The 24,396-nt window shown below is 37.2% G+C and overlaps 1 protein-coding gene across 1 annotated transcript in view; it reads right to left on the reverse strand.

Annotated features, from left to right (window-relative positions):
• Positions 1-20,891, reverse strand: part of LOC131430267 (homeobox protein aristaless) — a 223,067-nt gene extending 202,176 nt beyond the window's left edge. The window contains exon 1 of the mRNA XM_058595093.1: positions 19,634-20,891. The gene's annotated coding sequence lies outside the window, so the exon portion shown is untranslated. The remainder of the gene's footprint in view (positions 1-19,633) is intronic.
• Positions 20,892-24,396: the final 3,505 nt, after the last annotated feature.

Here is a 24,396-nt window from a genome sequence, read left to right on the forward strand (position 1 = left end):
CAGTGTTTATGTCACACAGTCAGCATCATTTTTCCAAACTAGTGCTTGACATTTGCGTTGCTTATTTGTATGATAACAGTGATGCTAATCTAAAAAAAGCCTTCTCAGTCCACTTAGTGTAATTTTCATATATTTTGAAAAATCACCATAGGGGGAGTACATGAAATTTTCGAAATCGAAAAAAAATTTTTGATGCCAAAAGACTTAGAATTGCATGAAACGTCGAGATTTGGTGTTATCTCGAAAAAAATTTTTTTTGAAAAAATCGACTTTGGGACTTAGAAAAAATATCAAAATTTTCCCAGAAAGTTGATATTTTCAAAAAAATTTTTTTTGAGATGACACTAAATTTCAATGTTTCATGCAGTTTTAAGAGTTTTGGCATCAAAAAAAAATTTCGATTCTGGAAATTTCATGTGGGGAGTACTATGGTGCTTTTTCAAGATCGAAAATTTTCAAACCTTAACCGCCGGGCAGCACCCCTTACGCATGTCCGATTTAGCTCAAATTTTGCATGAGGACATTTTTCGAGGTGCTTAAACTTTTGAGCACTAGCGCTTCACGAAATTAGAGGTGATCCCAATATATATATGTGGATATTTATTTTTTCTAAGTCCCAAAAAGTCGATTTAAAAAAAAAATTTCCGAGATGACACTAAATCTCGACGTTTCATGCAATTCTAAGCCTTTTGGCATCAAATTTTTTTTCTGATTTCGGAAATTTCATGTACACACACACAAACAGAGAGAGAGAGAGAGAGAGAGAGAGAGAGAGAGAGAGAGAGAGATTTTCCGATCTCTCTGAATCTCTAATTCCATCTCAATGGATTTTTATAAAAACGGCCTAATGCCAACTATGAGACAACATACGATATTGTTGGGATCAGTTTGAAATCATTTCAACGTTTGAAAATTTTTCGGTCGTTTCCGTTACCTTTCGCTTTAAATTTCAAATTTTACTGTAAAGTTAATTTGGTGAACTTTAAATAAAAACAAAACTGTAATTGTTACTATTTATTCATTAGCCCTTCTTAAAACAAAGTGTAGAGCCAGAGATGCCATTTATACAGATTTATCTGTATTGTATAGATTTTTGAGTTCGCATACTGATTTAAATCAAAGTACAGACTTTATACAGATTTCCTAAATTTAATACAGATTTGTACAGGTTCATAGAAAGTGAGAAGTAAAAAAATAGACTTTTCTCTCTGATATATATTGTTATTTTATATATTTACTCGTTGAATATTCTCGTGAGCGGGGCAATGACTTACAGATTTTATTAGTGAAAACAGATAGAGCAGATATAGACTTTCTATGCAACGTAATACATATTTTCTATGAAAATATCTGGCATCTCTGTGCACAGCCGATGAAACACACACACTTCAAGCGGAATGAAACCAGTGCTGCTAGATTTGCCACAATGGTTATTTCATTGGTATTTAACACGCTCTTTCTGGTAATATTCGAAGCCAAAACAGTTTTATTGAAATATTAATATCAATAATATAATTAAACTAATGTCACGGATACCAAAAACATACTTTTTCATAATAATTTGAGGAAGATAAACAATTTATTTTTTGTAGCAATATGAGATAACTTGGCAACATTGCGAAACCAAATGAGATGAAAACAAAGCGCAATCAAGTGAACTAAGTGAAAAACTTTCATCTCATATTTTTAAAGACTTTTATTGTTTGTCGTGTAATTTTTGAAGTTTTAAATCGTTAATTAAACAAGTGGCAAGTGAACATTACTAATTATGAAGCCATCCAGCATTCAATGGTAGTGTAATTGTGCGAAATAGTGATCATGTTTTGAGACGAATCGATTAGTAGATATTCAGAAACATGACGAACTGTAAACCTTAAGACGGAAATGTGTCCTAAATTGAAAAGTGAGTTTATTTTAAATAAAAAAACGTGTTTAATCCACCTAGCAGTGAGATGATACCTATTTTTATCAATCCGCATGTGTTTTTTGCATGAATATTCTTCGGTGTTTAAGTTTTCATGACATTATTTTAATGACCCTCGTTTTAAGCGACAATTTGAGATTTTAATCACTCATTACTCTGTAATGTCGAAACTGCAAATCGGATCGAATTTGAATCTAGAAGTGTGATAATCGATTAAACATGCCATGATATGTAAGTTCCACTCTAGAGTTTACGGTAATTTAAGGTACTTCCAGAGCCGGTATTCAGGAACCAGCCTAACCCAAACCGATTCGTATGGCCATATGACGAATAAATTACAACAGTTTTGAGTTCAACTTTGAAGCTTTTCGGGATTGTCATCTTCTATATCGGTTTGAATTTTTAAAATTCATCATCATGTAATTCGAGAACCGGAAGTCATAATTGGATAAAATAATTAATTTTTGTATATAAGTTTGCTTTAATAAAAATTTTTGTTTCTGAAATTTGATTAGGCTTTTTTTGAGAAAACGATTGAGCTTTGAGAAACGATTTTATACTGGAACCGGAATTCTAAAAGCGGTATGGCCGAAGTCAGATAAATTCACCTGAGTAGCTGTACACTTTACATTTGTTTCAAAACATTTGAAAATCAGTTAAGACATCTTTGAGAGATCATAGCACGAATTAAATTTTTAGGTGCCTTCTGATCGACAACTGAATACCACTAAAACTGAAAAAAGTTATTTTTTTTATCGACTATCCAAATCTGCTAACCCGATAAACCTGATTAAATTATGTGGAATAGACATTTTTATACAATCCCCGAAACCGGAAGTTGGATCTGACTGAAAAGCAAGATGTTTTATAGAACTTTGAAACTTTTCATTTGAATCTTAGATGATTCTTAGATTTCATTTGCATCTTAGATCGGTTCAGCCATCTTCAAGAAAAATGAGTTACACAATTTTGATTTCGTTTCACATATCATCCTGTAGTTCCGAAACCAGAGGTCGGAACCAAACATAATGCAGGAACTTTGTTTGGGAGCATACGACTTTTCGTATGAATCTGAATTTGTAGAAAAGAAATTTTCCGAGAAAATTAATTGAAGTTATTTGTCACACACGCATTTGCTGATCTCGACGAACTGATTCGAATGGTATATGGATGTTATGTTGTTCCAGCATTTATTGCTGTAAGTAGTTTAAAACAAAATAATTAAAAAAAATTCTGCCATCATCTGGTTTATATATGTCATATTCGAACGATTATGTTGCCAAAAACGAGCCGTGCCAAAATCGGTCGGTGTACACAATCCTTTTGGTTCTTAGAAACAATTGTATGTAACAGTATAAAAAATCGTGTTTTCCGTTGCTCCCAAGCATTTCTTTGTCATACAGCGCTCAAAACTCCTACTGCTGGATTAGGGGGAAAAGTCGCTTACAGAAAAATTTCGATATCTCCGTTAAAAATGGACGGATTTTAACAATCTATGGCTTTTTGGATAGGTACTACCGTGCGGAATCTAAGTCTGAAAACATATTCTGTTTTCAAGGTCAATTGTGACAGATACTGTCAAAAAACTGAAAATTTTGACATAAAACTTTGTATAACTCAAAAAGTGAACATCCGATCTCAAAACCATTCAATAGCGTTTTGGGTGACGGGGAGACCTTTCATTTGCGACTAGTTTGATGAAAATCGGTCCAGCCATCTCTGAGATCTCGACCTCTTAGTTGACAACACACATACGGACACACACACATACACACACACACACAGACATTTGCTCAGTTCGTCGAGCTGAATCGATTGGTATATGTCATTCGGCCCTCCGGGCCTCGGAAAAATTTTCGAAAGTTTGAGCGAATTCTATACCTATTTTTTATATATATAAAAATAGGTAAAAACGATAACCGAAGATCTTAAAACCATTTCTTTCAATAGGAAAGTGTGACAATAGCTTTTATAATCATTTTAAAACATTTCACAGTTTGGTTCAGGTAGGTTGTATAATATTCTTCATGTTCAAAGTAATGAGGTGAAGGGATGAGATGGAAATAGGAGCTCAGATGAAATAGGGAGCCGTTACCCTACTAGTTGCACGTTATTAGCAGAAAGTATCAGTGCTGGATACGAAAAATTTTTGTTAAAATTATTTATTTCGATGAAATTATCCCTACATAGATAATTTTGATCCCTGTCAACCTTCCATATGTAGCAAGATGGACACTTTTAACGAAAAATCGTTTTCTTACCTAGCATTGATACTTCTGGCTAATATCGGGAAACCAGCAATTCCAGAGTATTCGGTGTAGTTTCCTCACAAATTGAGTGTCATTAGAATCTTCGATGATAAAGACTTTCAGTTAAGCTTAGTTTTCGATAAAAAGGCACTGGATAAAAAAAATCAGCTTGGACAGGAAATAGTTTTTGTTAGAAAAACTTTTTTTACTTAAAAGTGCCCATCTTGCAATGTATGAACGGTTGGCAGGGTATTTTGATAAATCGATTTCAAAGTTTTAAAGTCAATTTTTTCAGTGTAGAAATAAATAAGGATTCTTTCCAGTAGTTTTACTCGAAAATTGGACTGATTATGTAAAAATCACTAATAGAAAACTTGTTTGAAGGATTTATCATTTTTCAACTATACCTATTTGAAAAACGTGATTAATCCACATAGCAGTTAGATGATACCTTTTTTTTAGCAATCCGCATGTGTTTTTTGCATGGATATTCTCATGTGTTTTAGTTCTCATGGCATTATTGTAATTATCGTCGTTTTAACCGGCAAATCGAGATTTCAATCACTCATTACCCTGTAATATCGAAACTGCAAATCGTATCGAAATTCAATCTTAACGTGTGACAATTGATTGAACATTACATGAGATGTCGAAGTAAGTTCCACTTTAGAGTTTTTCGTAATTAATTATGGTACTTCCAGAGCCGGAACTAGCATAACCCAAAATGATTCGAATGGCCATAAATTAATACGCCAAACAATTTACATCCACTATATCGGAATAAATTTTGAAAACTCATCATCTGTAATTCCAGAATCGGATAAAATTCACCAATTTTGTATGGGACCTTAAGTCCTTTAATTTAAATGTTTGGTTTTGAAGTTCGATTTGGCCTTTTTGAGAAAATGATTGAGCTTTGAGAAACGATTCGATACTGGAACCGGAATTCTAAAATCGGTGTAGCCGAAATCAGTTAAATTCACCTGAGGAGTGTGTAGACATCTTTAAGAAATTGTAGTGCGAATTAAAATTTGGGGGTACATTCCGAATCCAAAAACGAATACCGCTTAAACTGAAATAAATTTATTTGGTAATCGACTATCCAAATCTGACAACCCGATAAACTTGATTAATTTATGTGTAATGGACATTTTTATACTAATCACCCTGTATCTCCTAAACCAGAAGTCGGATCTGACTAAAAAGTACGATGTTTTATAGGATTTTAAGACATCTCGTTTGAATCATAGATGATTCTTAGATTTCATTTGAATCTTAGATCGGTTCAGCCATCTACGAGAAAAATGAATTGCATAATTTTAATTTCGTTTCACTTATGGTTCCGCAATCAGAAGTCGCATCCAAACGTAATTCAGGAACCTTGTTTGGGAGTATATTACTTTTCATATGAATCTGAGTTTGTAGAAAACAGTTTAGTCATCTCCGAGAAAATTGAGAGAAATTATTTGTCACACATGCATTTGCTGATCTAGACGAACTGATTCGAATGGTATATGGAAGTTATGTTCTTCCAGCATTTATTGCTGTAAGTACTTTGAATCAATATAATTATGAAGTTGCTTTCAACTTGAAAATGCTGTCATCATCTGGTTTACATGTCATATTCGAACGATTATGTTGCCAAAAACGAACCGGGCTAAAATAGGTCCGAGGCAAATTGTCATGAAAAAGGATGCTGTACACAGTCTTTTGGGTACTTAGAAACAAATGTATGTAACAGTATAAAAAAATCGTGTTTTATGTTGCTCCCAAGCATTGCTTTGTCATACAGCGCTCAAAACTCCTACTGTTGGAATAGGGGGAAAAGTCGCTTATACAAAAATAACGATATCTCCGTTGAAAATGGACGGATTTTAGCTATCTATGGCTTGTTGGATAGCTATTACCGTGCGGAATCTAAGTCTGAAAACATATTCTGTTTTCAAGGTCAAATGTGACAGATACTGTCAAAAAACTGAAAATTTTCTTATAAAACTTCGTATAACTCAAAAAGTAAACATCCGATCTCAAAACCATTCAATAGCGTTCTGGGTGACGGGGAGACCTTCCATTTGCGACTAGTTCGATCAAAATCGGTCCAGCCATCTCTGAGATCTCGTCCTCTTAGTTGACAACACACACACACACACACACACACACACACACACACACACACACACACACACACACACACACACACACACACACACACACACACACACACACACACACACACACACACACACACACACACACACACACACACACACACACACACACACACACACACACACACACACACACACACACACACACACACACACACACACACACACACACACACACACACACACACACACACACACACACACACACACACACACACACACACACACACACACACACACACACACACACACACACACACACACACACACACACACACACACACACACACACGGACATTTACACAGTTTGTCGAGCTGAATTGATTAGTATATGATATTCGGCCCTCGGAAAATTTTTCTAAAGTCTGAGCGAATTCTATACCTATTTTTTATATTTATAAAAAAAAAGTTAAAAGTAGGTTAAAAAAGTTTTTTAAAAGACATACTTGATTAATTTTGGAGAAACAAAGTACGCAAAGTGGGTTTTTGTGACAAAGTCTACACGTCCAGAAAGTTTCATTGAAATCTGAGAGGGTGTTGCCAACTGTGAATACGATTTGACGCGAAATTCGCCTATTGAGCCCTCTACCCTACACTCGTTAGACATCTCTTCTATTAGGAAAAGGAACCCATATACATAAGTATTGATCAGGATTTTGCAGCTGACAACCAACTATCATCGGCTGTCTCGCTCGCTGGCTCGGAAACAAACAAAAAACGAATATTGTGTTAGTTTTTTCTTTCGCTCAAACTTTTGTTTTCAAATGCATTTTTCCTCGGCTCTAATCGTCTAGCTGCCGCGCGCGCTCGCCTTCTAGTCGCGTCCCGACAGCTGTCAGACTGCCGGTTTCACACTAATCCCATAACTCGTATCATTAGCGCAAATGATAAACTGGGCTGGCATTGACCGACCCGTCGGCTTCGCTATTAATCCCAATAAATTTTGCTATTGAGTCAAGATTTAGCGCATTTCACAGACGCGGGTTCGGGCGCGGTCAATAAAATCGATATTTTTACGATTATTTTGCGTTAAATGCACTATAAATTGAATCCTTACCTGGGATTCGGAGTGGAACCAGCGGCGCAAAAAATAAAAATAAACAAGAACGAAATCCATTCAGTAATGTTTGAAAAAAAAACCTCGCATCGAACTGCTCAGGCCAGATGATGAACCCACCGCCGGAGACTGATGGAACTCGCGCGCACCAGAACAAAACGAAATTGATTGGATTTGAGCAATAAGCGAAATTGCCTCAACAGAACTAAGCCGATTATTTACGCTTGAATGGAGGTTTGTTTTCATCGGCACTTATCTCCGGCATCGACTCGAACTCGGGTCCGATTCGAGCTGCTGCCGACCGTCTGTGAGTGTGCGTGTGTGTAGTGGATTCTCTCGAACGGAACCAGTCAGTAGCTCCAAATTTTACACCCCGGGAGTGAGGCACCGTTTCGCCGCCGCATGTGGCTTCCGTAAGTAACGAGTTCATCAACTGCTGCCAACGTCCGAATTCTCCAGAACCGAAGCCACACCGGCTCGAAGTTCGTTAACTATTCATTAGGTCTTGTTAACGAGATGGCAACAATACATAACTAGGCATCGCTCGCCAAAAACAAAAAAAAAACGGCATAAATAGCTGTAATGACCTGAATGCTGAGCAATAACATTTTCCCTAATGAGCTAATGAACATGGCTAATTAATAACGAGAATGAGGCTCACCGTGGAGGTTCGGCAAATTTGAATGATATTCGTTTGTTTTCACACCCTTCCGTAGCTGTTTGGGAAAATATTTTGACGTTTGATTATAAAAGTTTCCACATGAGCTGGATCCATTCTAATTTCCTAGCTGGCTGACACGTAATTTAAACAAACTCTAAATCCTTTAGGTTCCGTTTTCCGGCTCTACATTCGACATGCGGCAGGCACACGCACACCAACGCGGAGTGAAAATAAATTATCATTCAAACGGGGTCACAGAGAACTAATGGGCTCTTGACGGGCAAACGATTTAACCAAGAATCACCGAATCCACCTCGTCCCGGTGGGAGTGACGTCGAATGGAAATAAATTCAATTTCTGTCAGGTTCACCGCAAAAATGGAAATCTTTTAAATTTGCGTGGCAGTACAATCTACCGGCTGGATTGGCCTCATCCCCCCACACCAAGCGAAACCAATCCCGGGTTGCAATCTAGGCGCGACAGTGGCTCCAATAGCTCCTGCGAATTATGGAGGCGCCACGCTCGAACACCTACTCACGCAATCGCCTCCCGTCAACACGCGGCGGAAATTTCGCTAAAAAACCACCACCCTTAAAAGCCGTGGCAGTCAGGGGGTGGGGGGAGGTCTGGTGTTAATTCACCAATAGCCACCGCGCGAGTTGGCTGCAAACGCGCATTCCACAGATTCAAAAGTACAAAATACACTGCTGATAAGCGAGGCGACTCCATCCGTGAGCAGATTCGGTCCGAAGTCGGTTCGAAGAAGAAACTCCAACTCGGAGAACTACGGAAGACGGTCGCAGTAGCAGTAGCGCGCCGGTTCATGTCCTCCGCGAAGTTTACTGAAGCGGAGAGTGGTTCCATGAATTCTCCGGAGCTGTTTATTTTATTTTATTTTTTTTTTTGTTCCCTGTCTCGCTATGTTTCTCTTTCTGGTCGTCCCTGCGCTTCTGCCGGTTGTCAAACGAATTCCCGAATGCTCTTATGCTAAGCATATATGGAAGCCACTTGGCAGGCATTCCGGTGGACGGCGAAAGAGCCACGAGACAAGGAGACTGCTAATATGGTCTGGCAGATAACGTAAATTAATTTAAATGCGTTTTAAGAGGACATTATAAGCATTGATAAGCTCGGCCAAGTAGCGCACTTTTTTCGTAAGGCTCAACTGCCGGCGTCGGACAGCAGGTAATGGATCAGCGGAACTCACGACAGTTACGGTTCGCGGGATGGACGGCAAGGAGCGCCGCTTTCAAGGCGTTGAATAAATTTCAGAAATTCCTTTGGCTTGTCAGGCTACGGTTCAGTGGAAAACCGAATGTCGGATCGTGGACACCGCTTCGCTCCGCTCGAGTGTAGTTCCACGGTAATTCCGCAGATACTCTGCTAAATAGTCGATATTTTCAATGAATCAACGAAGAATATAATTTATGGGAATATAAGGATCCACATTGCGCAAACAAACAAAAAATGTCGTATGCCACTTACGGAGCGGTGCTGCTGCTGTTACAATCGTTTCTTTTTGCTGTAATTCAACTTTATTAAATTATAGGGGAACAGCGGCCATTTGTATAATTGAATCGTGAGCACGGGCAAATTAAAAACCACAACGTGGCAAAATATGTTGGCCTTTACTTGTTCCGTGCTTCAGTCTGTGATTCACATGCAGTGAATAAATGCCAAGCAATAATAGAAAAAGCACAACAAGTCAAACTATAATCCTTTATTGTCGCTGTTAGTTTACTGTGTTGACGCCATTCCTATAGTGAATATTTTAAAAAGTTCCAAGGTATTAGAATTGACAGTCCGTTATTATTGCTGGCATTGGCATCATTTGGCATTAATTTGATTCAATATAAAAGTAGTGCCAGTAAATGTAAAGAATTCTAAATGTTACGTCACAATAAACAGTACTCGATGGGGATTTCAGGAAAAAAAAACATACCAAAGCAAAAAGATTCCGATAGACACCGGGTAAGACACTCGTGATCGTATTAGTTTTGATTACCTTCCTAGTTGTGGTAACTGCACTCATTTATCTCTGCCTTTTTTATAGATATAAAAATTTGTATAGAATTCGCTCAAACTTTAGAAAAATTTTCCAAGGCCCAAAAGGCTGCGTGTCATATACCAATCGATTCAGCTCGACGAACTGAGAAAATATCCGTTTGTGTGTGTGTGTGCTGTCAACAAAGAGGTCGAAATATTGGAGATGACTGGACCGATTTTCGATTGTTAAAATCCATTCATTTTTAACATTTTTTTTATGACGTTTCGATTTAAGCACGGTTCGTTTTTTGGCAACATAATCGTTCGAACATGACATATGTATTAAAAAGATGGCAGTATTTTCAAATTCAAAACAATTTCATATTTGTATTGATTTATACTGCTTGCAACAATAATTGCTGGAAGAACACAACTTCTTACTCCCTTATACCACTCGAAGAAGCTCGTCAAGATAAGCAAATTTGTGTGTGAAAAATAATTTCATTGATTTTTCTTAACTAGCTTTACTGATTTCTACACACTTAGACTCATATAAGGTTTCTGAATTTCATTTGGATCCGACTTCTGGTGATAGGGTAACTTATTTCGGTTTTCGATCCCGGAAGGTACTCAAAAATTTTATGTGGAACTCACTACGATTTCTCTAAGATGTCTACACTGATTTTCAAAAATTTCGAATCTGTTGAAATGGTTTACAATCCATTAGGCGAACTTAACTGACCTCGACTACCCCGATTTCCGAAAGAATCGAGAATAGAGAAGCTAAAAGAAAGCCAAAACGAATGTAATAAACAAAAATCCAAATCAATCTTATGGTCGCATACAGAATTAGTGAATTTTATTCGATTCCGACATCAAATTTTGAAATCACAGGGTGATGAGTTTTTAAAATTCAACCGGTCATAGAAGATGATGACACTAAAAAATGTTTGAAGTTGGGCTCAAAACTGTTTCAATTTGTTCGTCATACTAATTCATGGGCATACGAACATTTTTGGTTTATAAATAATTATAAAATATTATAAATAATGACAAAAACTTTAAAGCGGGACTCACTTCACACGTCACACGTTTAGATTTAAAAGAAGGTTTGAAGGTTTCATACAATTTCTATTTTCGATTCGTCTGGCAGTTCCAAATTTTAACTACAATTCATTTTAAACGACGGTTATTAAAATAATTTCATGGAAACTGAACACAACGAAAAATATTCACTTGAAAACCTCATGCTGATTGTTAAAAATAGGTATCGATTTAGCTAGACGAATTGAGCAAATGTCTGTGTATGTGTGTACAGAACAAAGCGGCGTAGATCTCAGAGATGGATGGATTAGCTACAAATGTTAGCTTCGTCAACCAGAACGCTATTGTTTTTATTCTTTGATCCGTTGTTTATTTTTATGTCAAAATTTTCAGTTTTTTGTCATTATATCAGGGTGACAAGTGACCGGGAAAATCAAGAAATCCGAGAAAGAGTCGGGAATTTTAGTGATAATCCGGGAAAAATATTACTAGCCCATATATGAGTAACAATTGTTAGCATCATGTTTTTGTTTTATTCAACAAGTGAAAAGTAGTAGAGAATACCCAATTTTGCGTTTGGGCGAGATGTTCAATAAAATTATTGAAACAACTTATTGTCCCGTACAGGTTCTATGTTGAACAATCCATTAGAAATTGGGCCAACACCACAAGTCTCGATTTTTAAGGGTTTAACAGCAGTTTTAAATCAATCAGAAAGCATCAAGCATCACTTTCTTAGTTCTCATCAAGAACAGCACAATGAGAGCTCATATTGAAAAATAAGGATAATTTGGATACTTCTGAAGAATTTTTATTAATTTTTACACGGAACGACCGAAATTAGCTCTGCCCCTAATTCGTATTACTGTTTTTGAATTAGTTGATTTTAACAACAAAATTTCCAAAATAACTATAAAATTAGTTAAAATTTTGAATTTACTGTGCTGAAAAAAACTCTTATTTTTAGAGAATGTGTTTAGTTGGCGAATATTCTGGACACAAACCAGCAATATTTCAATCCAACACGAAATTCTCATTGACAACTAATTTCGTTATTAAAATCAGAAACTTTGATTCTATTTATCTATCAGCGTCATTACTGAAGGACAGCAGTGTCAAAGCAAAACAATCCATTAAAAAGCTAAAAGGGACAGTCTTGTTGAAACTGCTCGCAAATTGTTTAGATGTTTTTCGCATGTGTTACGATATATCCCTCTATAAATTTCTAAACCGATATGTAAAAATGACGTAAACTGTTAGTGGAAAGTGTATTTATTCAGAATTTGTGCGCAGTTGAAGCGATTATGGGTAATAATGTTTTTACGCGAAACAGTGAAGTGAGTTTCGAATGTTGCACTCTAATTGTGATGAAGTTTTTTTTGTATCTTCAAACCTTCCGAGCTGCGCCGTCCGGTGTACTATTTGTATTCGGTTTTTGTTTTCCGAGTGCTCAAAGTTTTCAGTGAGAATGAAGAAACAGTGATTTAGAAGAAAAAAAATTCAAAAAGATGTTTACGTTTCGTTTATGTCTTTTTCTCCAACACAACATCGTATTTATACCTGCCAATATAGAATAGACAACCGCGTTTGAATTTTTTTCGGCAGTAGTGTGCCATCTAGTGGCTAGTAGTCATTAAGGTGTTACCGTTTCGGTGACAGGGCGCCATATAGCTGCAGATTGCAGAAGCCAATTCAACCATTCATATTGGTTGAAAACAACATTATATTTCTTTAATTCAACTAAAAAATTAGTTGACAGAATATGAAGTGTGCCTTAGCTAAGAAATGACAGTATGTTTAATTTGTGAATTCAACTAAAAAAAATAGTCATTTCAACAAATATTTTATTATTATTAAGGGAATGAGAATAAAAAATCTAAATCAGCAAAAGTAAGATTTTTTTAGTTGTCTCAAAAAATAACTAACTAAAATCAGCAAATCAACTAAATTTTTCGCGAAAATGCTGATTTCGGTCGTTCCGTGTAGAATAAGTATTCAACACTCTTGCAAAATTGGTAGTAAAGTCGCATGGTTACATCGGGAAAATTTTTAGTTATATTTTTAAAATTCTTCGAAGCCTTTATGTTTTTTTTAACTTTGCTGATATTTCATCATGATTTAATTCAGTAGTGTATGTGGAATGCTCTTAATTGTGCGTGATTTCAATAGGACTCACAAAATTTGAAAAGTTGTCGACTTTGATCTTATCCACCGTTTGCAGGGAGTATTTGATTTCCTCCTTTCAGAGCTTAATCTGGTTTATGAGGACCAGTATAGAATCTTAGAAAGCTTTAGTATATGGTTTGATTTGTTCAGTGTATCTATGTTTAATTCCTTTTTAAAGCTCCTCAACTGTTCCATAGTAGCATCACAAGAACGTTGAGTTTGATGTAGATGAAAGAGAATTGAGTTCAGTTTGAGCTTTTGGAACTGATAGATTCCTAACTTCAATAATGTAATGATTTAAATTATGTATGGCCGATATTCCCAGAACAATTTCATGGTTTACATTGGTTTCGATATGAGATCCGTATGCTAGCCGATTAGTTCTAAAGTGATAGAATATATAACTAAATGAACTAATCATTGCTTGATTTGAAACCCTGAATGTTATTGGTAGATGATTTGAATCAAAGTCGGTTCACAATCTGACTTGATTTGCTAGAATCAGATCAATTGTTCAAGGATTTCTTATAGAAGATGAAATAGTTGGGCTATTGAAAATAAGAAACTTTGCATTAGAATCCTATAAGGGAAAAATAGACCGATATCTTATTCATCAACGCATTGAAATCGTAAACACGTACCTATTGTTTATTGACATTAGAAAAAAATGTTGTTTTAGACGAGCTAGGCGTGACAGCTGAACGGTTTTGCTGAAAATGGAATATATCGTTCATTGAACAGACGTGTTTGCAAGCAATCAACATCACTATTTAAACTGCGTATGTCCAAATTACAATTTGTTATACCATGCCCGAAACCCTGGAAATGACGATATTGTGTTAGGTTCACTGTGCCATCATGCCGTTTATAATTTTTTCGGCAAACTGAGATTTTAACTTTCACTTCCGGAAGGAACGAAGAAAGTTCTGTACCAAATGCTCCGAAATTGCAGGTATAGATTTTTAGAGTCTATTTTAGAAATTGTTGTGTCTTGTTGATTTTTTTTCAACCATATGTATACAAAAAAAAATAAAACAGTCAGGTTATGTGTAATCAAAACACCTAGATGACTACAAAAAAGTTTTTTTGATTTTTTTATATGCACTAGTAATAACGACAATTTTTTATTTATACATCGAGATACCCGAAAAATACTTCAATCGTGAACTAGTAGGCCTAGTTCTGTTCTTTTTTTGGACAAGGGATAACTGTTTAAAGCTTGAATAAAATAAATATTTAAAAAAATAAACAGAGGCGATTTGAGCTTTTTATCTCGCAAACCGGGAAAAAATCGGGAAATTAAAATCGGCAATTCACTTACCACCCTGATACCAGTCACAATTGCCCTTGTGAACAAAATATGTTTTGGGACTTAGATTTCACACGGCAAAAGCTATGCAACAAGCCATATGTTATTAAAATCCGTTCATTTTTTAACGGAGATATCGATGTTTTTGTGCAAGCGACTTTTCCTCCTATTCTACAGTAGGTTTTTTTACTTGGGAGCAGGGTAAAACACAGTTTTTTTAAAACTGTTGTATGCATTCGTTTCTAAGTACCAAATAGACTGTGGACAGCATCCTTTTTTCATGACAGTTTATATCGTTTCGATTTTAGTACGGCTCGTTTTTGACAACATAATCGTTCGAATATGGTATATAGTTTAAAAAGATGGAGAAATCAAATACAATTTCATATTGATATGGATTTAAGCTGCTTACAGTAATAATTATTGGAAGAACATAACAATTATATACAAATCGAACCAGTTTGCGGAGATCAGCAAATGTGTGTGACAAATAATTTCACTCATTTTTAACCCATTACAATAAACTTAGATTCATATGAAAATTCCTATGCTCCTATATTAGGCTCCCGAATTTAATTTGGATCCGACTTCTGGTCTCAGAACAACAGGATGACATGTGTAATGAACGTAAATTAATGTTACTCATTTTTCTCGTAGACAGCTGAACCGGTATCCTCCATCTAAGATGCAAATGGAAAGGTCTGAAGATCTCATAGAATCTTCCAAATTGTCATTGAAATTCGACTTCCAGTTCTGGAAATACAGTTTAAAGATTTTTTTTCCATAAGTGATGGGTAATCCCTTACAATTGTATAATAAATTCCTCGAATTTTCAGGTGTTGATAGTTGATGAACAAATGTACTTATTTCAGTTATACCAGTATTCGTATTTCGATCCCGCAAGAGAACAAAAACTTTCAATTGGAACGAACTCTGATTTCACGAAGATGGCTGTACCTAATTTGGAAAAATTTTCGATTCAAAGGATATGATCACAATTGTTTTCTCAAAAAGGGTAAAACCGAATTACATAAACAAGGAATGAAATAAAAAAGATTTATAGTCCCGTACAAATTTGCTGAATTTTATCCGATTCTGGAGCTACAGGGCGATGAATTTTAAAAATTCAAACCGTCAAAGCAAATGACGATACCAAAAACAGTTAAAAAAATGTGCAAAGTTGGGCTCAAAACCCAAGCAAAGTCAACATACCACATTCCGATGCAGAACTTGACCTTCTGTTTCAACAGACTTCGCAGCTGACCCAGAAATGTGCAGCACTATTGCATGACCTGTGCTACGATCCTACAAACACTAAGTCAGAACCCAAACATACGACATCTGGATTAGCAGACCGGTGTCCTATACTATGAACCATCGACCCGGGATAAGTTAAATTGGGCTCAAAACTCTTCCAATTTGTTCGTCATGTTTGTTCATGATCTACGAGCCGATTTGAGTTATACTTAATTCCGGAAGTATCGGAACTTACTTTGACACCTTAGGGAAATCGATTCTCACCCGTGTTGGCGGTTCAATGCATAGGGCACTGGTCTTATAAGTCAATAGTCGTTTGTTCGAACCCTGATCTGGAAAAACTCTCAGTATCAGTAGGATCATAGCACTAGCCATGCAACGGTTCTTTAACGCTTAGAAACGGCTGCAAAGTCTGTTCAAATAGAAAATCAAATTCCAAAGGAATATAATATCAATGCTATGCTTTTATTCGATTTTCAAACACTTAGATTCAAAAGGATGGTTTTATGGCTTCATACAAAAATCCTCAATTCCTTTTCGATCCGGCTTGCATCTTCGAAATCACAGGGTAGTAAGTTTTTGAAATCTCAAACCATCGCTAAAAACGATGTTGCAAATAACTTGAAAATTTTTCTAAACTGGACCCGAAACTGTTTCAATATTAGATTATATTAGATGTTGGTTAAACGAGCCGATTCCATTATACTCGCCTCTAGTTGTCGTTTCTGGAAGTACCGAAGACAGTAGTCGAAATCTTCAAAATGAAGCTCACTGTTATGGTAATATGCAAAAAAAAACCTTCAAAACTGGTTCCCTAACTTTTTTAATTTATAGTTTCTTGATTAATCCCTGCGGTATATGAAAGATAATGATTAATATGAGAAAGATATCATTACACTACTAGGAGAATTAAAACAGTTTTTTATATTAATGAGAATAGCGAATAGAGTTCTCTCAAAGTTCGTAAAAAAATTCAAGACCCGAAGGGCCGAGTATCGTATGCCAATCGATTCAGCTCAACGAATTGAGTAAACGTCTGAAAAAATCTGCGGTTTCATTGCATACGATGAAAATGCATGATGACCTCGATCATGGAGTGCTGGATGAACCTAATTAACTTCACTAACTTCAACAAACTAAGCGGTCCTTGCAAATCAAATTCTCGTAGAGTTTTTTTTTCGGATTTATATTCTGGAATAGACACTTATAAGTTTATTTGACATATAAAAACTGCTCCCTAAATGTTCAAAACAAATTTGTTTTGATAAATAAAGCAGTAATTTTTACAAAAGTTGTACCGAGGCTCAAGTGTCATTTATCATTCGATTCAGCTCGAAGAAATGACTGCAATAAATCTTGTGATTGACACACAGACGTTAATAAAGTACCAAATTTCAAAAAACAATGTGTGAAACAGTGACAGCCATTTTAGTGAAGTTAGTTTTGTAATGTTCAAACAATGGATTCAAAACAATGTCATGTGTTAAATTATCATTGCTTCTTGATGATAAACAACAACACGTAAATGGTCGGTAATGACTTCAAAAATGTAATCCCGACTCTGCTGCATCGAAAAGAACCATTTGTTATTGGATTGCGGAATTTATACGAGGTCGTACAGACACCAATGATGGTGAACGTTCTATTGGTTACTCCAAAAAACATCAGAAAAGTTCACAAATTGGTCATATCCAATCGTAAATTTAAACTGCGTGAGACAGCTGAGGCCGTTAAGATATCAGAAGGTAATGTGCTTTCGATTAGGCATGATCATTTGCACATGAGAGAACTCTTTTCCAAGTGGATGTCGCGTTTACTCACAGTCGATCAAAAACAACAATGTAATGATGGTTCGGAGCAGTGTTTGGCCATGCTTACAAGTAATAATTCAGATTTTTTTGCGTCGATATGTGACAATGGATGAAACATGGGTCCATCACTTCAATACAAATTCAAAACAATCATTATCTGACTGGACTACAGCCGGTTAATCACGTTAGAACCGACCAAAGGCACACTAGTCAGCTGGCAATATTGGGATGCACATTAGGGTGGAACAAAATTTAGATTAAGATTCAGGCCCCCAGTGGGTATTTGCTGATCTCAAAAAATGCACGCCGGTAAGAAATATAACTCAAATGAATAAGTAATTGCTGAATGTGAAGCCTATTTTGAGGTATGAGACAAAGCCTTATACATTGGCATTGTATTGAATCCATAGAAAGATTCTGGGCGATTATTAGGGGAAAGCACCGAATAACAGAGAAGGTCTTCAAAAGCGACAACGATTTGAAGAAAAAGTGGATGAAAGTATGTACGAGATATGGCATAAGTCTTGCACAAGATTTTATGAGTAGTGTTAAGTACAAGGTAAGTAGTAACAGTTCGGCTGAAAAGTTCGTATCATTTAATAGAAACACACATTTTTTTGCCAAAATTCGTTTTTATTATTCAACATAATAGCCATCAGAGGCGATACAGCGATTATAGCGATCTTCCAACTTTTCGATACCATTTTTGTAGTACGATTTGTCCTTTGCCTCAAAATAGGCCTCAGTTTCAGCGATTACCTCTTCATTGCTTCTAAATTTTTTACCAGCGAACATTCTCTTGAGATCTGAGAACAGGAAAAAGCCACTGGGGGGCAAATCTGGAGAATACGGTGGATGAGGGAGCAATTCGAAACCCAATTCGTTCAATTTCAGCATGGTTTTCATCGACTTGTAAGTAGTGTTTCATCAACACACGAAATTCCTTTTTTTTCATTTTTTTTTCACAATAACAAAAGTAGCTTCACTCAAAATCCAATATCTCACAAACTAATAATCAGACAGCTGTCAAATTTTTACACGTATCTTTTGAAGGTTGGTAGTAACTGAAAATGGTATGGATTTAATTCTAGTGGCGCCCTCTCATAGAAACGATACGAACTTTTCAGCCGATCTGTTAAGTACAAGGTGCAAACATAGTTTAAATGTGGCCATTTATTCACTGAGATTTACAAAACTATCCGACTCAAAATGTATTCCTGGAAATCATTTTGGTCTGTTGCAATTAATTCGAGTAAAGTCTTTTTTTCAATTTCGGAAGATGCCTAACCAGAACGATACACGGAACACAGCGACCCAAACCGAAACTTGAAAGTTGTACCGACGCCGGCGCACCAAATCAAGAAGCGTTGCTAACAATGACGAGACTGTTCTCAAGACGGACATCAAAAAGATACCAAAACAGATCAACGTCGCCAAATCCAGGTTGTTCGTTTCTGATTCCACCCAGAAGAATAATCTATTCGAGTTCAACTACAAAAAAATGCCATATCTGGCAGGCAGTTTGTGGATAGGAAAAAATGAGCTAACACTTCAACATACTTGGAACACGATCCTGTAGAAAAACACAGAGATAAAAAAAAGGAAGCCTCAATGAAGTAATTAATGATAAAGTTAATTCAAACTTGAATTATCCTCCCTGCAGTGTTTCAAAGTGCAAAAAACACATCTCAAAATGCAAAATTAAATTATTTAACCATCTTCAATAAACGAAATTGCTCTTGTCAGCCCGTAATATACCCCTAAATTTATATGTACTACAAGATACTGCCGGTCGATCGCCGAACCGACAGCTGCCACTTTGTGAATCGACACCACGTTACAGGATACTTGTTTCATGTAAATACAGGATGTTATCGAATAGGAACCCTACAATTTTCTCTATCCGCAGGTCGCTTGGGAAACACAAGCACAGTTCAATGCGGACGTGAAATGAATTCATATGACTGGAAAAAAAACCGTCGGATATGTTGCACAACTCACCTTGAAATGCTCGCGTACGAACGTCAGCAAATCCTGAATAACTGTTTGGTTGATCACTTGACGCAAAACTAATTGCCAACTATAATCCTCGTCCTTTTGCCGCGTAGGCTTTGCGGTGGACAGTCAATCTCATGCACTTACACACGCACATACACACATATTACAAACCCGATTGCACTTAGTTACAGACAGTGACTAGTGGCACTGACTTTGACCGAACCGGACCGAATTCCTAGGCCGAACTCGATGGTCTCGATAATGTTAGTGTGGTGCCTGATGAATCGTTATCATCGTCGTCTCAAGTATGTACGGTTGAAGTTCTTCACTTTCCTTATTTGCGCGCAATTAGTCACAAAACAGGCACGATGTTTTTTTTCTCGTTTCTCACCGAACAATTGACGATAATTGGCTCAGATCTGCTCAGAGCCGCGGGAGTTTCAGATCTTCGACGGTTCACGAACGCTCGCTAATTAGTGTCTGCAATGGAGCTGAACCGTTTCAAAAGGTTTCGTCGGAATGCCGATCGGAACGGTTGTTGTTCATCAGCCAAGATCACGCTAATAGAATTATCAATTTGTTGCTGGAAAAACTCGGATCTTCTAGCGTCCGAATAGCCCTGAACACTCGAAGGGTCACGGTTAATCCACAGTTGGTTTCATGCGAAAACCAGTTTCACTTTCGTGCTTCGAAGCTAATTTTTTTTCCAATGACCTGTTCATTCTAGTCGAGTATTTTTTCGAAGTGTCATCAATATCCAATTAATTTCACCAAAGGCTGCAATTATCCATGGATACTCGGGGCATTTCGTACTGCTTGTCACTGCACCGTACAATACGCGAAGGTAAATGCGAACCGTGTCTAATTGAGAATGGATTCAAGTTATTTTCAAGACATCAACAGAATGACGACCACCAAACATAACAACAACAGGGAATTGAAGGTACCAAACAACAATACATCAAAACTACACAGGAGAGTATTTGCATTGTCCTCACGTTCCCCGTTACACCGAACTGCACATGCGCGTAGCCAAGCATGCGAGTCTCACTCCTGCAATGTCCGTTCCATTCAACCGGATTCGAACATAGATCACAGCGCGCGGTAGAATATATCGTTTTTATCGTTTCTAGTAGCTTTCGCGCGTGACGAACAATACGAACAAAGCGGCAGCACAACAACAACAACAGCAACAACTACGAAAAAGTCGCACATTCAACCGAGCGCGCACGGACTCCCACTTAACGATGAACTACGCCAAACGAACGTTGAACAAGAACTGAACGAGCGCTATCGCGACGTGTAAACAACCGCCAGGTAAACCAGCAGGTAGGCAGGCTGCCCGGCAACCTCGCTGTATACAGTCGTAAATTAAACCAACACCAGCTAGCGCTTCACAGTGCATCCGAATGGTGTGATGGTGGTGATCCTCCACCAACGACCGGCCTGACTGACTCGATTTGTCTCTTTCTAGCCAACGGCGAAACCAGAGAGGGAGCTCGGTATCGCGGGAAGGTACCGAACAGCTCGCTTTCCGCGCTCAACACACACACTCACACACACATATATATATATATACTAACCAGTTTGCTGTCAAACCGGTCCGTCAGCAGGTACGAATGTAGTGTGCAGACGAAAATCATTTCCGAAGCAAGTGGAATCACCATCAACGAACCACGTTGGCTCCGCCTAGTTTTCTCATTCGACCGTACCGAGGACCAATCAGTAAACGATAACTCAAACCTATAATCATAAATTTCAACGGGTACAACCTCTTCCTCTGGTTGCACTGGTTGGCGGCACCTGTCCACGGGATTGAGCGTATCTTGCTTGCTTGCTACGGTGAAGTGTTCGTATGTTAATCGAGGGGAAGCTTGGAACTAAGTGGCGTTCATTTATGATAGTACGAAATCAGTAACACCAACCGATGTGTACATGGGCCACAGTGGGAATGAGATCTTGTTGGAGGTAATTAGAAATAATTGACGTGGGACAGTGTGTACACGCGGCGGAAACCAGGACACAATTAGAGAACGCAAATTTCCTCTACCGGACACACGCTTCGCACGGTAGGTAGGTAGGAATGGCCACTGAACTGAACTTTCACTTGGAGTTCTGAAATTTTTAGTTTGCAGTTAATAAATACATGGAAACATACAAAAAATTATTGTGGTTTCGAAACATTTTTCACTCGAATACAATCGACTTATACTTCGGAAGCGTTAAACTCATATTCATCAATTGTCAAAGTAATCTGAAATGAAGGGTCGGAAATACTATTTAATCAGCATTTAACCTTCCTTCCTTCCAGTTTGGATATTCACCCCTATTCTGTACGTCGATCGATTCGAAATATTCCGATCGAATGTGCAATTTCCATTCTGAACTCGAATATCATTCGTTCGAGTTGTTCAATTTTCAAACATTACTCGATCGACTTGCGTACGTATTACTTCTGTTCGGCTTAAAATCGTTTTAATTTGTTTATACAAGTGTGACGGTTTCGTTTACTAAAAAATGAATAATATAAATAATATAGAACGTGTAAGTAACGTTGACAGCTTTGATGGTTAGTGTTCGAAATGCTCCCGAACGAGATTCGATCGAATGATACAAGTCGAATGGAATAATGAATGCGCAATTCGAACTCGAACGAAAGTGTAGATTCGTTCGTATCTTAAAGCCGTCGGATTGCAGAATCTATGAGAGCAGCCGAACTACCACTGGAACGAGCTCTCAATATACGGTATAAAAAAATAGTTAACATAGTTACATTCAACTCATGTGCTCTTGATTATTATTCATTCTCTCAACTGCTTCTCATTCGCCGTGGCATTTAGCAACGAGTGCTTCGATTTGAATCTAAGTTTTGGCCAAACGGATTGCCAACCGAATGCCGTTTCACATTTAATCAATTTTTACTCGTTTTACGTTCATTCAATGAATGTTTGTAACTTGAGCGTCGGTTTAGGCGCATTCGGAACTTAGTCGCATGTTCACCGAGAAGCTAGCAACTTCAGCGGAAGCCGTTTCACCAAATGGGTAATTTTGTCGAATTTAAACGCTGCAAGATACGTTAATAATGTATTACTACTGTCCCAAATGGGGTGGGAGAACCAAACAGTAAGACTCCAGAATTTATCCGAAACAGGACCACGCCGAAGTATATCCGAGAACTTAGTAAAACTTAAATTTAAGGAATTGGAGCAAACGGTATTTCTCTATATCAAACAACACTCGATTTATATCGTTCACAGTCAGCTGTCAGAAAGAGGACGGTCTTCTATGCACGCTGATCATTAATTCGGAATTCTGTAAAACATACTTAATTCAGATTAACTACTTTTTAGGCTAAAAGCTACCCTATTGTACTAAATTCTGTATACAACAGTCGGAAAAAATATTTTAGGTTGAATTTAAATGCCGTCCACAAAATAAAGTTTTGCAGTTTGAAAAATCTTTAATTTTTGCATCCACCGACCACAGACCCGTACCCAGAATTTCGTTTCGGGAGGGGCCAGGTGACTTCACTAGTTCCTGAATCATCAGAAACAAAAACATCGGAATGGAACTCTCACTGATTTCTCAGATATTGCTTGGCCTGTTTCACGAACTAATATTCAAATGAAAGGTGTTATTATTCCGTATGACATATTTTCCAGTGTGAACGAATTTCATTGATTACTTTTTATGATAATCATTTTATAAACATCGTGAATTTTAGACTGTGACATAATTCAGAACTTTTTGCTTTTTCATTTCGAAAGGCTATCATTGTGAAACCCGACTTTTTAACCGCGTTCGCTGAACTGTACGAATGTCTGTGTGTGTCTGTACGTGTGTGTATGTATGTGTGTATGTATGTGTGTATGTAGCAAAAAGTGTCACTCGGTTTTCTCTGACCGCTTAACCAATTTTCTTCAAATAACATTCAAATTAAAGGCCTTGTAGTCCCATAGGTTGCTATTGAATTTATTCTGGATTTGACTTCTGGTTCGGGAGATAAGGGAGTAAAATGTGCAAACAGATCTAAAGACGGGCCACCGATTTATTCAGAGACCGCTCATCCAATTATCACAAGCATAAGTTCAAATAAAAGGTCTTCTAATCCCATAATACTATTGCGAGTTCCATCCGGATACGACTTCCGGTTCCGAAATTACGGGTTTATAAGTATAAAATTTTATTTTTCAGGAGCGTGTTTTTATACATGGCTTTTTAGTCAGGTGTGGTTAGTTGATGACCAAGTACGTTGATTTTGAGTACATAGGATCATCGTTCCTGGTTCCTGAAATATCGGGAGACTGCTCGTGTACTTCAAACTGAAAATCACTCCAACTTCTCCGAAAAGACCTTACCGATCTTTGCAAACTCAACTTTAATTGAAAAGTATTATGTTTTCATAAGTGGATGTAGAATTTTATCCAGATCTGGCTTCCGGTTCTGGAACTACAGGATAGTGTGGCTTAATTAAATTTGGCTCAAAATTGTTTCAATTTACAGGCTAAGGGCAAACGAACCGATTTCAGCTATACCTGTTCCCGGCTCTCCGTTCCGGATGTGCCGGAAATAATGATCGAAAACTCAAAAACGGAACTCTCTTCATTCTCTCAGAGGAGCTGAGTCGATTTTCACAAACTTATGCTCAAATAAAATGGTGTACGTCTATAAAAACGGCGGGTGGATAATGTCAGAGACATAACTGGATGTCGTGAATACGAAAACAGCTGACATGTTCCTTAACACTTCCGAATATCAATTAGTTG

The sequence above is a fragment of the Malaya genurostris genome, chromosome 2 (genome assembly GCF_030247185.1).
Source record: "Malaya genurostris strain Urasoe2022 chromosome 2, Malgen_1.1, whole genome shotgun sequence".
Lineage (NCBI taxonomy): Eukaryota > Metazoa > Arthropoda > Insecta > Diptera > Culicidae > Malaya > Malaya genurostris.